The sequence below is a fragment of the Xyrauchen texanus genome, chromosome 24, assembly GCF_025860055.1.
Source record: "Xyrauchen texanus isolate HMW12.3.18 chromosome 24, RBS_HiC_50CHRs, whole genome shotgun sequence".
Lineage (NCBI taxonomy): Eukaryota > Metazoa > Chordata > Actinopteri > Cypriniformes > Catostomidae > Xyrauchen > Xyrauchen texanus.
In genome coordinates this window covers 42,124,003-42,144,622 of record NC_068299.1, presented here as the reverse complement: position 1 = coordinate 42,144,622, position 20,620 = coordinate 42,124,003, and the positions used below count along the sequence as shown (strand labels likewise).

The 20,620-nt window shown below is 40.7% G+C and overlaps 1 protein-coding gene across 1 annotated transcript in view; it reads left to right on the top strand.

Annotated features, from left to right (window-relative positions):
- LOC127617779 (stonin-1) overlaps positions 1 to 20,620 on the top strand; it is a 139,014-nt gene that overhangs the window by 58,458 nt on the left and 59,936 nt on the right. The window lies entirely within an intron of this gene.

The following is a 20,620-nucleotide window of genomic DNA, read 5'->3' as shown; positions in this document are numbered from 1 at the left end:
AAGTCCATCATAATAGACTGAAGTGATGTTTGGCTGGCACCGGCTGCATTTAGTCATCATCATTCAGTGACATGTAGCAGTGGAATCCAACATGAAGCAGGAATGGTGCTGGATCCAGCCGGATCTGGTGACCTCAGGATAGGAGTCCCGAGGTTGAGACAGGGAAACAAATGAAATAATAGTAGCATAGATGCCATTCAATTTATTGCAGAGTTATAAATCATGATCAGTGTTTCTGGTTCCGGCAGACCCAACTAAAGCAGCCTAATTGTGGGTTGGAGGATAAATTAGGTGTATGCCTGGCTAAATAGAGTCTTTAGTCTAGACTTAAACTGAGGGAGTTTGTCTGCATCTCGAACAATGTTAGGGAGACTATTCCATAGTTTAGGAGCCAAATATGAAAAGGATCTACCTCCTTTTGTGGATTTTGATATTCTAGGAACTATTAACAGGCCTGAATTTTGCGATCGTAATGAACGTGATGGAATAAAGTGTGGTAGGTCACTTAAGTACTGCAGAGCTAGACCATTCAAAGCTTTGTACGTATTTAACAGAATTTTAAAATGAATACGGAATTTAACAGTCAGCCAATGTAACGGTGATAAAATGGGGCTAATATGATCATATTTCTTGGTTCTCGTTAGCACTCTGGCTGCTGCATTTTGAACCAATTGAAGTTTATTTATTGATCTTGCTGGACATTCTCCCAGTAATGCATTACAATAATCTAGACTTAAGGTCATGAATGCATGAATTAGTTTTTCGGCATCAGCAATAGAGGGCATGTGTCATAACTTTGCAATATTTCTTAGATGGAAGAATACTGTTCTACAAACATTGGTAGGACAGATTGGTATCAAATATAACACCTATGTTCTTCACAGTTGAAAATGATGTAACAGTGCATCCATCGAGAGTGAAATTATATTTTGGGATCTTATTTTTATTTTTCCAATAATTAGTACCTCTGTTTTGTCAGAATTGAGTAGATGGACATTTCGGGCCATCCAATCTTCAATCTGCACTCAGCTAATTTGGAGAATTGTGAAATCTCATCAGGTTTCGAAGAAATTTAAAGTTGGGTGTCGTCGGCATAGCAGTGGAAACTTATTCCACAATTCCTGATAATATCTCCCAGGGGAAACGTATACAAGGAGAAAAGTAGAGGCCCCAAAACTGATCCCTGTGGCACTCCTAAATCCTTTTTAAAGGCCTTACTGAAATTGTTCATATATACTATTCCTCTGTAGAAATTAACAGTTGGGAGGTTGCTACTTTTTCTAGTATTTTCGACATAAATGGGAGATTTGAAATTGGTCTATAATTAGCCGATTCTCCAGGATCAAGTTGTGACTTCTTAACCCTCTGGGGTCTGAGGGTGTTTTGTGCCCTGGAGAAGTTTTGACATGCCTTGACATTTGTGCTTTTTTCAGTTGCTTAAAAACATATTAATGGCTAAAGTCTGATTACACTGTATTCAGCACAAACTGGGCTACAATAATATATGAGCAATATGTATGTACAGGTTTGTATTTTTGAGAAAATAATTTAGTTTTCAAAAACAATGGATAAAGGTTAAGTAATTGAAAGGCCATTAGTGTTGTCAAAAATACCGGTACCAAGTCGGTACTCAAACAAAAAATTATTTACGATACCAGAATTTCTGAATGTACCGAGTACCGGGTCTACCCGGTACCCACGCAGAGGCGGGAACTTTCGAACGCTCACAACAAGCAAAAGATTGCGGCAAGCAAAGCTGCTGTTGCTGCAGAGTCTCAACTGAATCATGTCGAAATGAAAAGTGGGAAAAAGGCAGGTAATTTGAGGCTGATGAAAAGGGAAACATCATAGATCAGCAAAAACCTATTTGTAAACGCAGCTTTCACAATTTTCTGACGAAAGGAGGAAACGCATCAAACTTAATAAAGCACATGAAAGACAGACACCCAGATTTATTCAAGCAAATTAGGTCTTTAGGTCTGAAACGTTTAGTCGACATTATCGACATCGTCAAATAAAAAATTGATGAGAAAAATGTTCGTTGTCGAATAGCCGTTTGATCTCATTTAACGTAACATGAAATCACATCAAACTGTAACAATATCGCATGAGAGCAGCAGTTCACGCCTGATGGAGGAAGAATTACAGATCAGTCCAGATGCACTCGAAACTTTCACAGTTTATTTTATGTAGATCCAAAAGTATTAGGGAATGATTAAAAAAAGTACATTTAGAAGCATGTACCGTTGTGGAATAAGCGGAGGCGGAGCTCTTTAAAGGAAACATCCCGGCGTAACATCTTAAATGTACGGAAGCTCAAAGAGGCCTTGCGTCTCATTTTCTCGTGATCTCGACATAACTAACGTTGTTTTCTCGTGATCATGACTTAATTTTATTCGAGATCTCGACGTCTCTCTGTCATTGACAACTTCCAGATTAGTGTCAGACACCTTAGAAGAAGACTATCACGTCTACAACTTTGTCGTAGAAAATACAGTGACCCTGAAAGTTTGGTCAATTTCATTGCCAGCCAACTTGAGGGACCGGGACGTCTGCAAGCCAGCCGCAATTTAGATCCGAGTGCGCGCATATTGCAGTTATGACGGTACTTTGCGGAAAGCACAGAAAGACATGCTGCTTGACTCCTGTTGAGTGCAGAAGAAAGCGAATCTTACTCTATTGATGAAAAAGCGTTTATTAAGTGTTTGTTTTAGCCTATGTGAAAGGTGACTGGTTAGAATACTCTTGGATGGGGCAGGTGAATATTTTCAAATCAAATCACTTTATTGTCACACTACTGTGTACACAAGTGCAACAGTAGGTGAAAGTCTTGTGTGCAGTTCCGAATAACATAGCAGTACCAATTACAATAAACGACACAATTTACATAACAAATGTACACATACTTACGCAACACAATATACAATGTACAGTAAACAATACACACAATATAGAATACACATACAATAAAAATAAGAGTATATAAAAACTATATATACAGTAGTTGAATTGGGGAGAATATATTTGACAGTCCTGTGTGTGAAACAATATGATGATTAATAAACTGCAGTGCTGATTGTTGATCGTGAGAGATCAAGTATTGTCTGATTGCTTGGGGGAAGAAGCTATCATGTAGTCGGCTGGTGTGGGTCCTGATGCTGCGATACCGCCTGCCTGATGGTAGCAGTGAGAACAGCCCATGGCTCGGGTGGCTGGAGTCTCTGATGATCCTCCGAGCTTTTTTTAAACACCGCCTGGTGTATATGTCCTGGAGGGAGGGAAGGAAGCTTACCTCCGATGATGTGTCTGGCAGTTCGCACCACCCTTTGCAGGGCTTTGCAGTTGTGGGCGGTGCTATTGCCGTACCAGGCGGTGATGCAGCCAGTCAGGATGCTCTCTACAGTGCTGGTGTGGAACCGTGTGAGGATGTGGTGGTTCATTCCAAACTTCCTCAGCCATCTCAGGAAGAAGAGGCGCTGGTGAGCTTTCTTCACAACGGCCTCAGTGTGGACGGACCACATGAGTTCCTCAGTGATGTGGACACCGAGGAACTTGAAACTGCTGACTCTCTCCACTGGTGCTCCATTAATGGTGATGGGGCTGTGTTCTCTCTCTTTCCTCCTGAAGTCACCTATAAGCTCCTTGGTCTTACTGACGTTGAGGGAGAGGTTGTGCTCCTGACACCAGTGTGTCAGAGTGTGCACCTCCTCTCTGTTTCGTCATTGTCAGTGATCAGACCTACCACCGTCGTATCGTCAGCAAACTTAATGATGGCATTGGAGCTATGTGTTGCCACACAGTCATGTGTGTATAGGGAGTACAGGAGTGGGCTGAGAACACATCCCTGCGTGGCTCCAGTGTTGAGGGTCAGTGATGAGATGTTGCTGCCCATTCTAACCACCTGACATCTGCCTGACAGGAAGTCCAGGATCCAGCTGCACAGCAAGCTGTTTAAGCCCAGAGCCCGGAGTTTCTCATCAAGCTTGGAGGGCACTATGGTGTTGAATGCTGAGCTGTAGTCTACAAACATCATTCTCACATATGTTCCTTTTTTCCAGATGGGAGAGAGCAGTGTGTAGTGTAGATGCAATGGCATCATCAGTGGAGCGGTTGTTGCGGTAGGCAAACTGCAATGGGTCTATAACCAAAGTAACCAAAGTGAAATGAATTAACATAACTTTACATTTACATATAATAAATTGTACTTTTCTGCCAAGGATCTCTCATTGTCTTTCATACCTTGTAATAAACTTTTAATTGTAAATCCTTTAGGTCAGTTAAAAACTGTATTGAAAATTTAAGGCAAAAACAACTTTTTGTTATGTCGAGAAAACGAGACAGAAAAATAATAATGACGCAAGGCCTCTTTGAGCTTCCGTATAAATGCAGTAAAATTGCTTTATTAAAGTTCAAATAATACAGAAGGAGCTCATGTTAATAACTATAAACTCAAAAACACTTTCTCTGTGTGGTCGGTGCGCGAATGTCCCGATCTAATGGGGAGAGATTGAAACTTCACCGGCTAAGAGAGACTCTGCCTCGGAACTCATCCCTCGCGAGCGCATGCTAAATACAGCTAAATTAGAACTTACTTGCGACTTATTTAATCATAATATACAGGTGCTGGTCATATAATTAGAAAATCATCAAAGTTGATTTTATTTCAGTAATTCCATTCAAAAAGTGAAACTTGGATATTATATTCATTCATTACACACAGACTGATATATTTCAAATGTTTATTTCATTTAATTGTGATGATTAAAACTGACAACTAATGAAAATCCCAAATTCAGTATCTCCGGAAATTAGAATATTACTTAAGACAATACAAAAAAGTATTTTTAGAAATGTTGGCCAACTGAAAAGTATGAGCATGTACAGCACTCAATACTTAGTTGGGGCTCCTTTTGCCTGAATTACTGCAGTAATGCGGCGTGGCATGGATTCGATCAGTCTGTGGCACTGCTCTGGTGTTATGAGAGCCCAGGTTGCTCTGATAGTTGCCTTCAGCTCTTCTGCATTGTTGGGTCTGGCGTATCGCATCTTCCTCTTCACAATACCCCATAGATTTTCTATAGGGTTAAGGTCAGGCGAGTTTGATGGCCAATTAAGAACAGGGATACCATGGTCCTTAAACCAGGTACTGGTAGCTTTGGCACTGTGTGCAGGTGCCAAGTCCTGTTGGAAAATGAAATCTGCATCTCCATAAAGTTGGTAAGCAGCAGGAAGCATGAAGTGCTCTAAAACTTCCTGGTGGATGGCTGCGTTGACCTTGGACCTCAGAAAACACAGTGGACCAACACCAGCATTTTCCAAAGGAAATGCAAAATGTACTTTCATCAGAGAACATAACTTTGGACCACTCAGCAGTCCAGTCCTTTTTGTGTTCTGACGCTGTCTTGTTCAAGCGTGGCTTGACACAAGGAATCCGACAGCTGAAACATGTCTTGCATACGTCTGTGCGTGGTGGTTCTTGAAGCACTCCAGCTGCAGTCCACTCTTTGTGAATCTCCCCCACATTTTGAGTGGGTTTTGTTTCACAATCCTCTCCAGGGTGCGGTTATCCCTATTGCTTGTACACTTTTTTTTCTACCACATCTTTTCCTTCCCTTTGCCTCTCTATTAATGTGCTTGGACACAGAGCTCTGTGAACAGCCAGCCTCTTTAGCGATGACCTTTTGTGTCTTGCCCTCCTTGTACAAGGTGTCAATGGTCGTCTTTTGGACAGCTGTCAAGTCAGCAGTCTTCCCCATGATTGTGTAGCCTACAGAACTAGACTGAGAGACCATTTAAAGGCCTTTGCAGGTGTTTTGAGTTAATTAGCTGATTAGAGTGTGGCACCCGGTGTCTTCAATATTGAACCATTTCACAATACTCTAATTTTCTGAGATACTGATTTTAGGTTTTTTCATTAGTTGTCAGTTATAATCATCAAAATTAAAAGGAATGAACACTTGAAATATATCAGTCTGTGTGGAATGAATGTATAAATTATCCAAGTTTCACTTTTTGAATGGAATTACTGAAATCAACTTTTTGATGATATTCTAATTATATGACCAGCACCTGTATGTCAATATGTATTTCTTATTAATAAGAGAGCACTTTGCACATTAGTTTGGAAATTGTTTTTTTATTCATTCTATTTTATCCTTGTTTATATAGGTTTTTTTTTTTTTTAGTACTTGGTAAAAACTTAAATTATAAGTTGAAGGAAATCTTATATACGTGTTCAAAAATACTTTAAGCATACATTCAGTTTTGTTATAATTAAAAATTAATATTTAAATTAAAGTGTTGCTCAATGGCATATTTCTGTTCTTAGTTCAGCTGTTAATGTTTTGTAGACTTTGTTAATTAAAGAGTGTTGTTTAGTAACCTGTTTTTGCTTTGGTACCGAAAATGGTATTGAGTACCGTGAAATTTCACTGGTATTGGTACCGACTACTGAAATTTTGGTACCGTGACAACACTAAAGGCCATATAACACATACTAAACAGACTTGTAGCCTAGAGTTTTTACTACAAAAATGATGCGAAAACCATCCTGATCACTCATTTATACAAAACAATATAGTAATTGAACTTTTGTAAGACAATTTTAGTGTTGAAAGGTAATATGCGAGGAGGTGTGAACGATCATGTATATTGAGGTAATTTACCCCACCTCTGGGCCTATCAATGAGGAATGTGACAGAGAATGAATGTGAGGAGAATTAATGATCAAAATAAAGTTTTAAGTTAAAAGTAATCTGACTATATATTTTCTTTACATAAAGACTAGTGTTGTCAAAAGTACCGACTTCGGTACCAAGTCAATACTGAAATGTTAAAAATGTGACGCTTTTGAGCGCTGTTGAGCGGAATTGTAAACACCTCTGATTGGCCATTGTGATTGGCTACAATGATCAACGCACGGGAGCGTTTGAGAGTACACGGAAGTGTTTGAAAAGGTTTTTTTTAAAAACTGGAGTGGGAGCTTTTGAAAGCACAAGTAGCCATCTATCAGCGGACCGGTCCTGCTTTCAAACGCTCCCGTGTGTATCTGTGCAAGCGCTCGGTGAAGAGCGTCATTGATGTATATTTACAACATGTTTTTGAAGCGCTGATCATTGTAGCCAATCACAGACATATCCGATGAGCGCGTGAACACAATGGCCAATCAGAGGTGTTTACGATTCCGCTCAAAAGCGTCACATTTTTAACATTTCAGTATCGACTTGGTACCGAAGTCGGTACTTTAGACAACACTAATAAAGACTTTACTTAATTTTAGACCTACACTACCATTTAAAAGAAGTCTCTTCTGCTCACCAAGACTGCATTTATTTGATCCAAAATACAGTACAAACATTGTGTGAACTCTTTTTACAATTTAAAAGAACAGTTTTCTATTTCAATATATTGTAAAATGCAATTTGTGATCAAAGCTGAATTTTCAGCATCATTTCTGCAGTCTTCAGTGTCACATGATCCTTCAGAAATCTTTAAGATGGTGATTTTTCTAATATGGGCATATTTAAAGTGCATTTTACTAATTTAACCTGAACACATATTTGCAAGCACAAGCTTTGTTTATGATAATGAGGCATCATAAACACTAGATAAAATATAATCTAAACATTCATATTATTTTTATATCATATTACATATCATATTTATATCCAGAGGTTAAATTGGGCCGGAGCGCACCGGAGCGCAGCTCCGCCTCCTCGGGTCCACAACACACCCTGCCGGAGCTCAGCTCCATCTACTTCAGCACCAAATATTGTTATTCCACTTGAATTATTTTTAATCTCCTGACTCCTGACAAATACATGGCATATGAGACTGAATAATTAGCAAGACTACACAGAGACACCCAGGCTACATGGAATTATCAGACGTCATAAATGCATTAATCGCTGATTACGCTTCAATTCAAAGCGTAACAGCGACGTTACCATGGAAACCCGCTAACGGCTAGAATGATCGAATATATCCTGCTCCTGTCTGTAACTTTATTTCAGCACTTCTCAACTGGTTTTTCCTTCAGGACAGATTTTATATTGGACATCAAGTGTCGACCTGCCATAGATTAAACATAACCTGTATTTAATGTGTCCTGAGTTGCATTTCTTTTTATGTTGCATAGTTTTGTTCATGGTGTTTCAGTACATGAACATGCATCAAGTGACATTATTTTTGTTGTTGATGTCAAAATCTACAGAAACTGTACTTATATGGGCCCATTATTATCCCATTTGTTACCCAATATTACATTTTTATACACAGAAGGAAAGGCTCCTCATTACAATGGTTAGGTCAGTGTTAGTCTTAAATAATAGTAATAATAATAAATTAATTTATTTATGAAAAATACATACTAGCTTAACACATCTTGAAATTTAAACTGCCACTGATGTCTACATTCTATCTTTAGATTATTTCATATGAAACTGAAACATTTTGTCAAAATATAACAGTTACATTTACTCATGTAAAATCCTGAAACAAATTTGTAAAGGTGATGGTGTGTAATATTTTAATATTGTGTAATAGTTCATATTTTTTACTATTTTGGTTAAGGTGCCACATCGGGTTTTAAGTAGTGCATGGGGTTCCACGTTGTATTGCTTGAGATACAATGTTCTGCATTTATTTGGTTTTTGTAACTTAAGCCCAGAAATAGTTGTGTACTCAATTTTCTGAAGTGTATCTGTGACTAGTGAGACTATTCTGAAATTGCCTAAAGAATTGTATTGCTCTACAAAGATAGATACTTTTCTATCAGGCATTAAAAAACTAAAAAAAAATACTTCCCTGTTCATGTATTATTCAGTTTGAATAATAATAAAAAAAAAAAATGTATAAAACGACTAATGTTTGTCGCAAAGCGGACGAGTTTACTCTTTATTTTCTTTCTAAAACTTGTCATGATGCGTTTCTCCTCGATGGTTTTTCAACACTCAACAGAATAACACAGGCTGCATGAATATGATAAATAATTACTGCATGAGTTACATTAACATTCAGGTGCGAAGGGACTTCAACGTTTCTAAATTGCACAAATAAAAAATAAATTTACATATTCGTCTCTGGCTTGCAATATTTTCAAACATGTTCATTTCATAAATTTTCCGAGGGTGAAATCCATTGCCTGCCTGTTAACATTCAAGATAAATAATAATAATAAAATAAGTGAATTGTAAAGTATTTGTCTTTGTTTGAATAACTACTCAACCCTACCTTACACATTAATACTGGAAAAAGAGCCCCTTTGGTGTAGGCTAAAAACACATTAAGTCATTTTACGGCGGGATTTAGAATGATGACCATTCACTGTAAATTAGGGCTCCCCCTCCCAACAGAAGCCAATTTAACCACTGTTTATATCATACAGCATACAATTTAAATACCTGCTTTAGCTGAAACAGCATTTAAATGCAACTAAAACTTGCTTATTAGGAGTCATATTTCAAATGTCTATACTCTGAATCCTGTCTGGCAAGTCTGGAAACAGTCCCACTAGAAAAACATGTACATGTTTATATAAAATAGCATGTCAACTAAAGAAAACGAAATGACTTACTCGTCCGAAATTGTATCCTCGGCTGGAACAAGTCACTCTTCAAAATACAAACGTTCATCGGAGTCCAGCTCTTCTTCTGAGAAAAATGTTAACTCTTCCTTAACTCTTTCCCCGCCAGCGTTTTAAAAAAAAAAAGTTGCCAGCCACCGCCAGGGTTTTTGACGATTTTCGCTAAACTTTAATGGCCCGCAGAATATTTTCTTCCATGAATATATGAAGATGCTATATATCACAAAGATCTGAGCCTCTGCTTTTAGGCAAAAAAAAAAAAAACGATTTTATTTTATCTTCATTTGTTCTTTTTTTATTGCGACTTGAACAGAGGTAGGTTTTGTCAAAAAACAACATTTCAGACAAAAAGCTGAGAAAAAGGCATGTTTATGTCTGATATTTTGAGCTTCTCATACTCCACTTCATGTTTGAGACGATCGCAGTCTGTTTCTTTGAAGAGTTGCGTACTCTTTCAAAACATGCGCAGGGGTCTTATAACACCTAAAACATGGAAACCCGGAAAATTCCGTGTTTGGCGGGAAAGAGTTAATATCCAGGAGTTTCATCACCTGTGTATCATGCTGTATTCCAAATGCGCAGAAAAGTGAATGAACTTTGTTTTTATGGCACAGTCGGGGGCGTGTACATTAGCATTGATCGTCTCGGTGTAACGGAGTTAAAAATGCACTTTAATAATTCTTATTATTTTATTGAATATCTGTGAATTTTATCTCATTGTGTTATTTTTATTTATCTTTATTTTTGCGAATGTGCCTGTGGAAATGACCCTACATGCACACTATACCCTTTTGTACCTCCTAAGCTTCCGTAGTGCTCCATCTCCCTCAGTCTCGTTTTATACTGCTGAGGGTAAGTTGTGTGGAAATGTGCTGCTGGGCTAAAGTATTGTTTTCTTCGGAAATTTAATTATTTAAGTTACTTTTAACGTCTTATATTAATACAATAATGCTATGTAGCAGTCTTGTGTTAGTTTAATCGCACAAATACTTTTTAGCAGTGTTCTTATATTCACTTTTTTTGCCGCCATTTTACCCACGACAGGCAGGTCGCCATGTGAACAATGTAGCTCGTCGGAGATTTCAGGGCCTCTTTTGTGTAAACGCTGTATTTATGTATGTTTAGGAAGCAGAGGTGCAGTGAGAGGAAGCCAGAAGGCAATTTAATGTGCATTGTGTTCTACAGGTATGCATTTTTCTCTTTGTTTATTAATGTAATTTTCGTTTCTCTATGACTTTACACACACTTTTCATTCAGCCTAACATGGGTTGCTGTTATTTTCTTTATGGAAACATATGTACTGTGTTTATGTGTTTGTTGCATTTAATGCTTAATATTTTCTGAAGTGTTAATGGTTTTCTATAGGTAATGTGCACTCTGAGCAAAATACCTCATGTAATGTTGAATGAATGCATTTGTAATGTATTTTAAATACATAAGTGCTCAGTCTCGTTTTATACTGCTGAGGGAAGCAGAGGTGCAGTGAGAGGAAGCCAGAAGGCAATTTAATGTGCATTGTGTTCTACAGGAACCAATAAATTGTGAAAAGACAAGAAGTCATCTTGTGAGTCGTCCTTCACAAAACCTGATCATACACTCCCGTTACACTGGTGCCGTGACCTGTCGGATCTACAGATCAGCTTGATGCTCATCGCCGTGGATGCTGTCCTCCTGTTCTGCAATCAAGATTACTTTGTGGTCAGGTTGAAACGACAAAGCAAAACGGACAAACAAAAAAAAAAAAAGACTAATCAGTTTTTGGTGACTTTTGTTAATGTTGTATACATCATTTTGTTCTTCAGATTAATCTGCCATTACTATTGTTTTTTTTATGAGTACACACAACGCAAGTATATTTGATAAATTGAAAGCAGATGCTATAATATAACTATGGATACATTTGCTAGTCCTAGTCTGCCAAAAGGTAGGGGTGCTTGGCTCAATGATGGTACTATCAGTAGGGATGTGGGACATTCCAAGTGTAAAAATGTTGATAATACAGATACAGGGCTAGGTCAGAGCCCGGGATGTACTCCTGTTAGTGGGTATTTTAGGGATGGTCCCCACACTTCCACACCTGGCAGTGATGCTGATGTCATTCACCATCTCACAGATATGGTAGGGCAGCTAGGTGCTCAAATAGGTGAATCCATTGTTGCAAAGCTGATGTCAGCTGGTGTTGTGAACATGACTGGTGACCATCAGACTATTTCTTCCGACCAGAACACACACTGTGACGTTAATAGACGTGACCTCCCACATGTGACAGTCCATCTTAAATCTGATAAAGGACTTCAGTCTTTCAGAGGTGACGACACTGACAAAACCCCAGTCCAGGACTGGATTTACATGACTAAAAATCATCTCAGAAAACAAGAGATTCCTGTGCATGACCAAGCAGAAGAAATTATGAGCCATTTAATGGGCAAGGCCAGAGATGTTGTGAAGATTGCCCTGCGTAGTGATCCTGCACTTGATGTTAAACGTAAACCTGAACTGATATACAATGTGCTTCTCCACTATTTCAGTGAGGCTCCCTCGTGTCTCCCACTCGCAGACTTTTATGCTACTCTACCTAAACACAAGGAAAACCCAGTCGACTACTGGATTAGACTGAACAAGGCAGCAGACCTAGCTCTTGAAGGGTTACACAGACAAGGGAAACAGACAGAGAATATGAATGATGAAGTGGCTCTCATGTTTGTCAAACACTGCCCCGACCCAGAGCTGTCCTGCACCTTAAAGTGTAAGCCAATTCATGAGTGGACCTCACGTGATGTTCAGCTGAGGATTGATGATTATCAGAGAGAGCTGAGGGCTAGTTACAGATCAACTGGCACTGCTCAGCTGAAAAGCCACATCACTACCATCACCTCTGAGCAGGCCTCTCTACCACCTTCAAGTCTGACGTTGCCAGAGCAGCGCACTGATTCAAGCCCCTCACTTTCCTCTCTCCATGCTCAGCGCCCAGGGTGTCACCCTCCTTGTTCTTCTCCAGCACCTGTCCCATTTCAAGGTGAGTCCCAACGTACTCCAAGCCATGCCTCTGTCCCAGTTGTTGCTCAAAACCTCCAACAGTCAGAGGATAGACTCCTCACTCGAATGGCCGACATATTTCAGGAGATGATGGATAAAATGCAGCAGCGCAATATTTCCCAGCCCATCCGAGGTGGGAGATTTCAGCGCACAGTGCGAGACAGGCGTCCCAGGGAAGCTGCTTGTAGAGTTTGTAATGGGTCCAGTCACACCACCATTTCCCACTGCATGTCGGAGAGACTGTGTTTTGTATGCCTTGCTCCAGGCCATACCAGACAGAATTGCCCCGCTAACAACTCCTCCCAATCCCAGTCTGAGGGAAACTAGAGGACCTGTATCCAGAGGGAGTTAGTACAGGTCATTCTTTAGACTCCCATACCGATGATATGTTTGATGCTGAGATAATTTACACGTCTGTGAAAGACTCATGTAATGAATCTGAAGTTGTTGTTTATCAGAACATTCACAGAGTTGGCAACAGTGGCAGTCTTTTCTACACATCTGTGATAATGGGTGATTCAGTGAAAATGGGCGGAATGTTGGACAGTGGTTCAATGGCTTGCAGCATTAGTGAGGCAGCTGAGACAAAACTGAGAGATGCTGGGCTGATAACAGACCAAAAGCTGATGGATGTGAATGTTGTACTTGTTGGATGTGGTGGAATTCGTGTTAAGCCAAAGTGTGCTTTTGAAGTGGAAATGGAAGTGTATGGCTGTAAAGTGTTAGTCCCCACGCTTGTAGTTCCAGGACAACACGATGAGTTGATACTAGGAACCAATGTTATAAAGCACATCCTGCATCAGTCTAAGCTATGTGAGTCCTATTGGGAGACAGTGTCCGGCCCCTGCCCTGCCAGAGACCCAGAAGCTGAACATTTCCTGTCTATGCTGTCTGGCCTGAACCCCTGGAGAGGTGAGGATGTTCCGGTCAAAATCGGGACAGTTAGGTGTAACTCAGCTACATGCCTCGAGCCTGGCCGTGAGTATCTCATCTGGGGAAACTACCCAAAAACACAGCTGTTTCCCCAGGCAGTACCATCGTGACAGAGCTCACGTCATCCCGCTCAGCTCCAAGAGGTGTTTTGGTTGCAAAGATTGTGACTTCCCTGTGGGGAGACAGGTGGGTCCCACTAAAGCTCATAAACACATCTGACAGACCGGTGCTGTTGAGACGCAATGCTAAGCTGGCAGATGTCTATTCCTGTGTGTCTATTGAAGACATGGATGTTGCTGAGCGTTCAGAGGCTCCACTGGTCAGCTGCACCCAATCAGCTGCATCATGTACTGCTGATGGAAACGCCGCCATGGACAAGCTCAGGTCGGTTGGGCTCAGTACTGTTGACATTGAATCATGTGAAGTTTCAGAGGACTGTAAGAGGAGGATGTCGAACCTTGTTTTACAGTATGAAGACATCTTTTCACGCCACCACCTGGACTGTGGGGAGGCTGAAGGGCTTTATACACCGCATACACCTGTCTGACAGCAGACCATTCAGGCTTCCATACAGGAGAGTGCCCCTGGCCAGTACCAGAAACTTCGCCAGGTACTGAGCGAGATGGAGGAGAAGGAAATCATCAGGAAATCGACAAGTGAATATGCGTCACCATTGGTGCTTGTGTGGAAAAAGAACGGAGATCTCCGCATCTGTACAGACTTTCAGCTGGTTGAATAAGAGGACCTTCAAGGATGCTCATCCCTCCCTCACCAGGCAGATTGTTTGGCAGCTGGGAGGCAACTGTTTCTTCAGCACAATGGATTTGACTTCTGGTTTCTACAACATGCTACTGCATGAGGACGACAGGAAATACTCTGCCTTCACCACTCCCATAGGCCTGTATGAGTATAATCGTCTGCCACAGGGCCTTTGCAACAGCCCTGGCAGTTTCATGCTGAATGATGACCAGCATCTTTGGAGACCAAAACTACCTAAGTCTACTGTGCTACTTGGATGATCTGTTGGTGTTTGCTCCTGATGAAGAGACTGCCTTGTTGCGCCTGAAGATGGTGTTTGACAGACTGCGTAGCCACAACTTAAAGTTGGCCCCCAAGAAGTGCTTTTTCCTCAGGAGGTCTGTTAAGTTTCTCGGTCACATAATTGATGAGACTGGAGTGTCAACGGACCCCAGTAAGGTTGAGAACATAACAAAAATGACGAGCTCTGACCTCATGGAGACTGATGGTGTTACTCCGTCGCAGAAGCGGATAAGATCATTTTTGGGGATGATTAATTACTATCAGCACTTCGTGCCCAAATATTCTGCCATCGCCCAACCTCTGTTTCAACTACTGAAAGGTGAGAAAAGGAAAGGCAAGCAATATAAAAACAAACTGTCAAGCAGGAAGTTGTGTGTATCTGACTGGACACAGGAGCAAGAAGAGGCTTTTGCAAACCTGAAGGCTTCACTGGTTCACAGTGTTGTTTTGGCTCATCCTGACTTCACCCGTCCCTTTATGCTGTCGACTGATGCATCTCTGGATGGAATAGGTGCTGTTCTGTCTCAAGTTCAAGAAGGTGAAACACGTGCCAGGCCCATCGCTTTTGCCAGCAAGTCGTTATCTCAGTCCCAAAAGAACTATCCAGCCCACCGATTGGAGTTTCTGGCTTTGAAATGGTCAGTCTGTGACAAGTTCAGCCACTGGCTAAAAGGCCACAAATTCACAATCTGGACAGATAATAACCCACTGACTCATATCCTGACTAAGCCAAAGCTAGACTGCTGTGAGCAACGCTGGGTTGCCAAGTTGGCGAGTTACGACTTCGATATCAAGTATGTCCCTGGTCAGCAGAACATCGTTGCTGATGCCCTGAGCCGTGTGCCATTTGTCAAGGAGAGTGTTGGCTGCAGGCTGCTTGCTGAACCTTATGCGGGCCTCTTGAACGAGGTCAAAGACATGTCAAGTACCTCTGTCCAGAATGCCTTCCGGTCATCCAGTGGTCACAGGAAACCTTATCCAGTCAGTAACGACTCCCAGTCCGCATGCAGTCCAATTCGCATGCACGCCCAATCTGTTGAAGTGGAGGATGTGTCTGCTGTGCTACAGTCACACATTGAGTGGGATGCTGGCCCGAGGGCTCGTGCTGTTTCAGTGTTGCAACACCTACCTCAGTTGGTTCCACCTGGACAAGATAGCTTACCAGCTTACACTGAAAAGGAACTCCGTGATAAGCAGTTGGAGGATGGAACTCTCTCTCGTGTTCTGTCCTATGTTGAGAGACGTAGGAGGCCTTCTAGGAGAGAAAGGTTCAAAGAGTCAGTGTATGTCACTAGGTACTTGAAGCATTGGGACAGGCTCACAGTGAGCAATGGCGTGCTGTACAGGGTTTCAAGAGACCAGAAAACCAAGGCAAAACGTTTCCAATATGTGGTTCCTGACTCACTAAAGACTGATATTCTGCGAGGAGTTCATGACAGAGCTGGACATCAAGCTCAGTCCAGGAGCCTCAGCTTGGCAAGACAGAGATTTTTCTGGCCAAACCTCGACAGAGATGTGAGAGACTATGTCCGTCATTGTCAGCGATGCATTGTCAGCAAGACTGTTGAGCCTGAAGGGCGGGCCCCTTGGAAAGTATAATGTCAACCAGGCCACTGGAGCTTGTCTGTATAGATTTTTGGTCGGCAGAAAATTCCAGAAACAAGTCTGTTGATGTCTTGGTAATAACAGACCATTTTACACGGATGGCTCAGGCGTTTCCATGTAAAGACCAGACGGCTAAGCAGGTGGCAAGAGTTCTCTGGGACCGGTACTTCTGTGTCTTTGGATTCCCAGAGAGGATCCACAGTGATCAGGGTGCAAATTTTGAGAGTCGGCTGATCAGTGAGCTGCTAAAAGTCTCAGGTGTAAGGAAGTCACACACAACCCCTTACCACCCTATGGGAAACGGCAGTGTGGAACGTTTCAATAGAACCTTGGGTGGCATGATTCACGCACTTTCTCCTGAAGATAAAGCTGACTGGCCGCGACGCTTACAGACTCTGACTTTTATGTACAACTGCACAGCCCATGAGACGACTGGCTACCCCCTTTTTACCTCATGTTTGGTCGTATCCCTCGCCTACCTGTTGACGTCCTCTTCCGGAGTGTCCTTCATGACTCTGCTGTGACGAACTACGACAAGTACGTGGCATGTCTCGCCGATGATCTGAAAGAAGCAATGGTTATTGCACAAGACCATGCTGCAAAAGAGCAGTGTAGACATGCTCAGCTGTACAACAAGAAAGTGAAGGGCTCCAAAATTGACATTGGTGACAGGGTGCTCATGGCCAACAGGAAAGAGAGGGGTAAAAGAAACTTGCTGACCGTTGGGAATCAACAATCTACACTGTGGTGGACATGAACGCAGAGACACACACATACAGGATCCGCGACACAATCACTGGACAGGAGAAGGTGATCCACAGGAACCTGCTGATGCTTGTAAATTTCCTCCCTGTGGGTGACTCATCTGGACTGTCTGACCACGCTTCATCTGTGTCTGTTGCAGTATCCTCAGCCCCAACACCTGATGATGTGAGAGAGGCAGGAGAGATCTCTTCTGAGAGAGCGAGCAGGACTCTTTTCAATGCTAGTGACAGCCTTGTTGATGGCAGTGATGGACACTCAGCTATGACTGTGGTAGAGGGACAGAGCCCTTGACGGTTCCAGAGCCTGTGGACTCTGAGAAAAGAACCATAGAATGGATCACACAGTTGTCTACACCTAGTCAGTCAGAAGTGGATGTTGCTGATGTAACAAGTGTGACCCGTGACCCTCACGATTCCCTAGTCTTGTCTGAGGACAACCAAACTTATGACTCTAGACCTGTGACTGCTGTGGACGTCCTGAGACAATCAGACCACATTCATGACACTGTGACACAGACAGACAATTTGTCAGACACTTTACACACTACTGTTCAGACCTCATCCATATACTCTAGTGACTCTAGTGCACTCACACAGGTTAGGTCAAGATTTGGACGCTTAGTCAAACCTGTAAACAGACTTATACAAACTATGTCCAGGCAGGACGTTGTTCAGGAAAAGTTTAATGTTAAGACTGTTTGCAAGTCCATGTTCGGGCTATTACTGACTAAAGCAATACCATATAGCTTATGTTTTTGGCTGTAGTTTCTTTGTATTGGTGTTTGGTATCCTTTTAAACTGTAAAAGATTTTTTTACTATCATGGGCCTACATTGCACTGCGTTAGGGTCTTGTGGGGTGTACAAGGCACCCCTGTGTTGCCAGTTGCTGGATTGAGGGTTTAGGCTGCCCTCATACCACTTCATCCTTACGGGATACATTTGGTGTTGGTTTTCTTGATGTTGACCCTCTGTAATTTGTAATTTTGTTAGTGTTTTCTTCAGTGGTTGTGTACTAGGTGCCCAAGTTCGATAAAATTCAGTGGGGGTGGGTGTAACGGAGTTAAAAATGCACTTTAATAATTCTTATTATTTTATTGAACATCTGTGAATTTTATTTGCCATTTAATTATTTTATTGAATATCTGTGAATTTTATCTCATTGTGTTATTTTTATTTATCTTTATTTTTGCGAATGTGCCTGTGGAAATGACCCTACATGCACACTATACCCTTTTGTACCTCCTAAGCTTCCGTAGTGCTCCATCTCCCTCAGTCTCGTTTTATACTGCTGAGGGTAAGTTGTGTGGAAATGTGCTGCTGGGCTAAAGTATTGTTTTCTTCGGAAATTTAATTATTTAAGTTACTTTTAACGTCTTATATTAATACAATAATGCTATGTAGCAGTCTTGTGTTAGTTTAATCGCACAAATACTTTTTAGCAGTGTTCTTATATTCACTTTTTTTGCCGCCATTTTACCCATGACAGGCGGGTCGCCATGTGAACAATGTAGCTCGTCGGAGATTTCAGGGCCTCTTTTGTGTAAACGCTGTATTTATGTATGTTTAGGAAGCAGAGGTGCAGTGAGAGGAAGCCAGAAGGCAATTTAATGTGCATTGTGTTCTACAGGTATGCATTTTTCTCTTTGTTTATTAATGTAATTTTCGTTTCTCTATGACTTTACACACACTTTTCATTCAGCCTAACATGGGTTGCTGTTATTTTCTTTATGGAAACATATGTACTGTGTTTATGTGTTTGTTGCATTTAATGCTTAATATTTTCTGAAGTGTTAATGGTTTTCTATAGGTAATGTGCACTCTGAGCAAAATACCTCATGTAATGTTGAATGAATGCATTTGTAATGTATTTTAAATACATAAGTGCTCAGTCTCGTTTTATACTGCTGAGGGAAGCAGAGGTGCAGTGAGAGGAAGCCAGAAGGCAATTTAATGTGCATTGTGTTCTACAGGAACCAATAAATTGTGAAAAGACAAGAAGTCATCTTGTGAGTCGTCCTTCACAAAACCTGATCATACACTCCCGTTACATCGGCACATTAGCGTATGAATGGTGCGCTCTGCTGGTGGGAGTGATCACATTAGAGATAATTAGCTGAGCCAGAAAAATTGTACATCACTTTGTTTCATACAGATTACATTGCAGGAGAATATTTGTTTTAAATTTGAATTGTTTTATTTAAAAGTAGACATTTTAAGCTTTATTTAGACATATGTTTCATGTTTGTGTGATAAGTATTCATGGAGTTTCAGTTCATTTTAGTGACTCGTTTCAGAAATATGCTAGTGAACGAGACGTCTGATAGCTCACCCTTTTTATTTTATTTTACAAAAGCACAAGGTTTTGTTGTTATTGTGAGTGTACACAAATAAAAGTAGACCCTTTATAGTTTCTAATGATGTCTTATTCTTATCTGTATACCCAAAAATGACGGATTCTTTTAAGTTGTTTCCGCTGTAATGACTAAAATATCCAGCTGGCGCGTCCGTCGACCCTAGAGGGTTAAGTGGTTTGATTACTGCCATTTTAAAGTTTCTTGGGACATGTCCTAAGGATAGCGAGGAGTTAATAATATTAAGAGTTTCTGAGATTACAGGGAATACCTCTTTTAAGAGCTTGGTTGGTATTGGATCTAAGAAACATGTTGTGGCTTTTGATGTTTTGATTATTTTGTTAGCTCTTCATGACCTATAACTGAGAAGGATTGAAGTTGCACGGGAGGAACATAACGAGACACTGTGTTCTGATGTGCTATGACTAGGGCTGGGTGATATGGCCAAAATTGTTATCACGATAATCTTTTTCATATTGTTCGATATCAATATACATTTACACATTGCACTTTTTTTTTTTTTTTTTATTTCAAAGTTGATGGAAGAAAAGAAGAAAAAAAATTAATTCTAAACAGTCAAAATACTCTACAAAACTGCTCAGGGGTTCCAGAGACTGCCAAAGCAGTGGGGTCTGCAGGATCTTTTACCAATTTTACTGTCTTTTACCGTTTATCAATTGAAAATGAATGTTAAAAGATCATCTGTATGTTCTGAAGCATAGTGACAGCAGTCCAGTATTTTTTTGAATATTTTTACATTAAAATGAAATATTTGTTATATTTCTTTATATTCAGATACCAAAGTATGGGGTGTACTGAATGTGAATGTGGGTTCAGGGGTGTCCTGAGAGAAAATTTAGAAAACTTTTTAAAAACATTTGTATATATTCATTAAAGTGAGAGACTAGTCTAACAACTGGTCATTTTAGTCTTTCCTTATCCATTCCAGACATCTAATACATTTTCACAAAATTACAACAGAAATCGATTTGTTTATTCAATTTATTTATTATTAAACGCTCGTAACATGCTGATTAATAAAGATAAATTTAGAAGGGGAAAAACTTTATGGTCTAAAAGGTGCTTTGAAACCATGTTAACTCATGCGGTGCTTCATGTCTACACACATGCAGGGAAAGAGGCAAAACGTGCGGAGCGGGGCAGGGCAGAAATGATGCATGTTTGTTGCTAGAGAACAGTATTCAAGATTACAGCGCAGAAAAATCAGATCTGTTGTCCACATCACTGTTGTTCTGTCGCACACTTCACTAGAGATGATGAGAGGGCGCAACCGTTGTCATGAAGT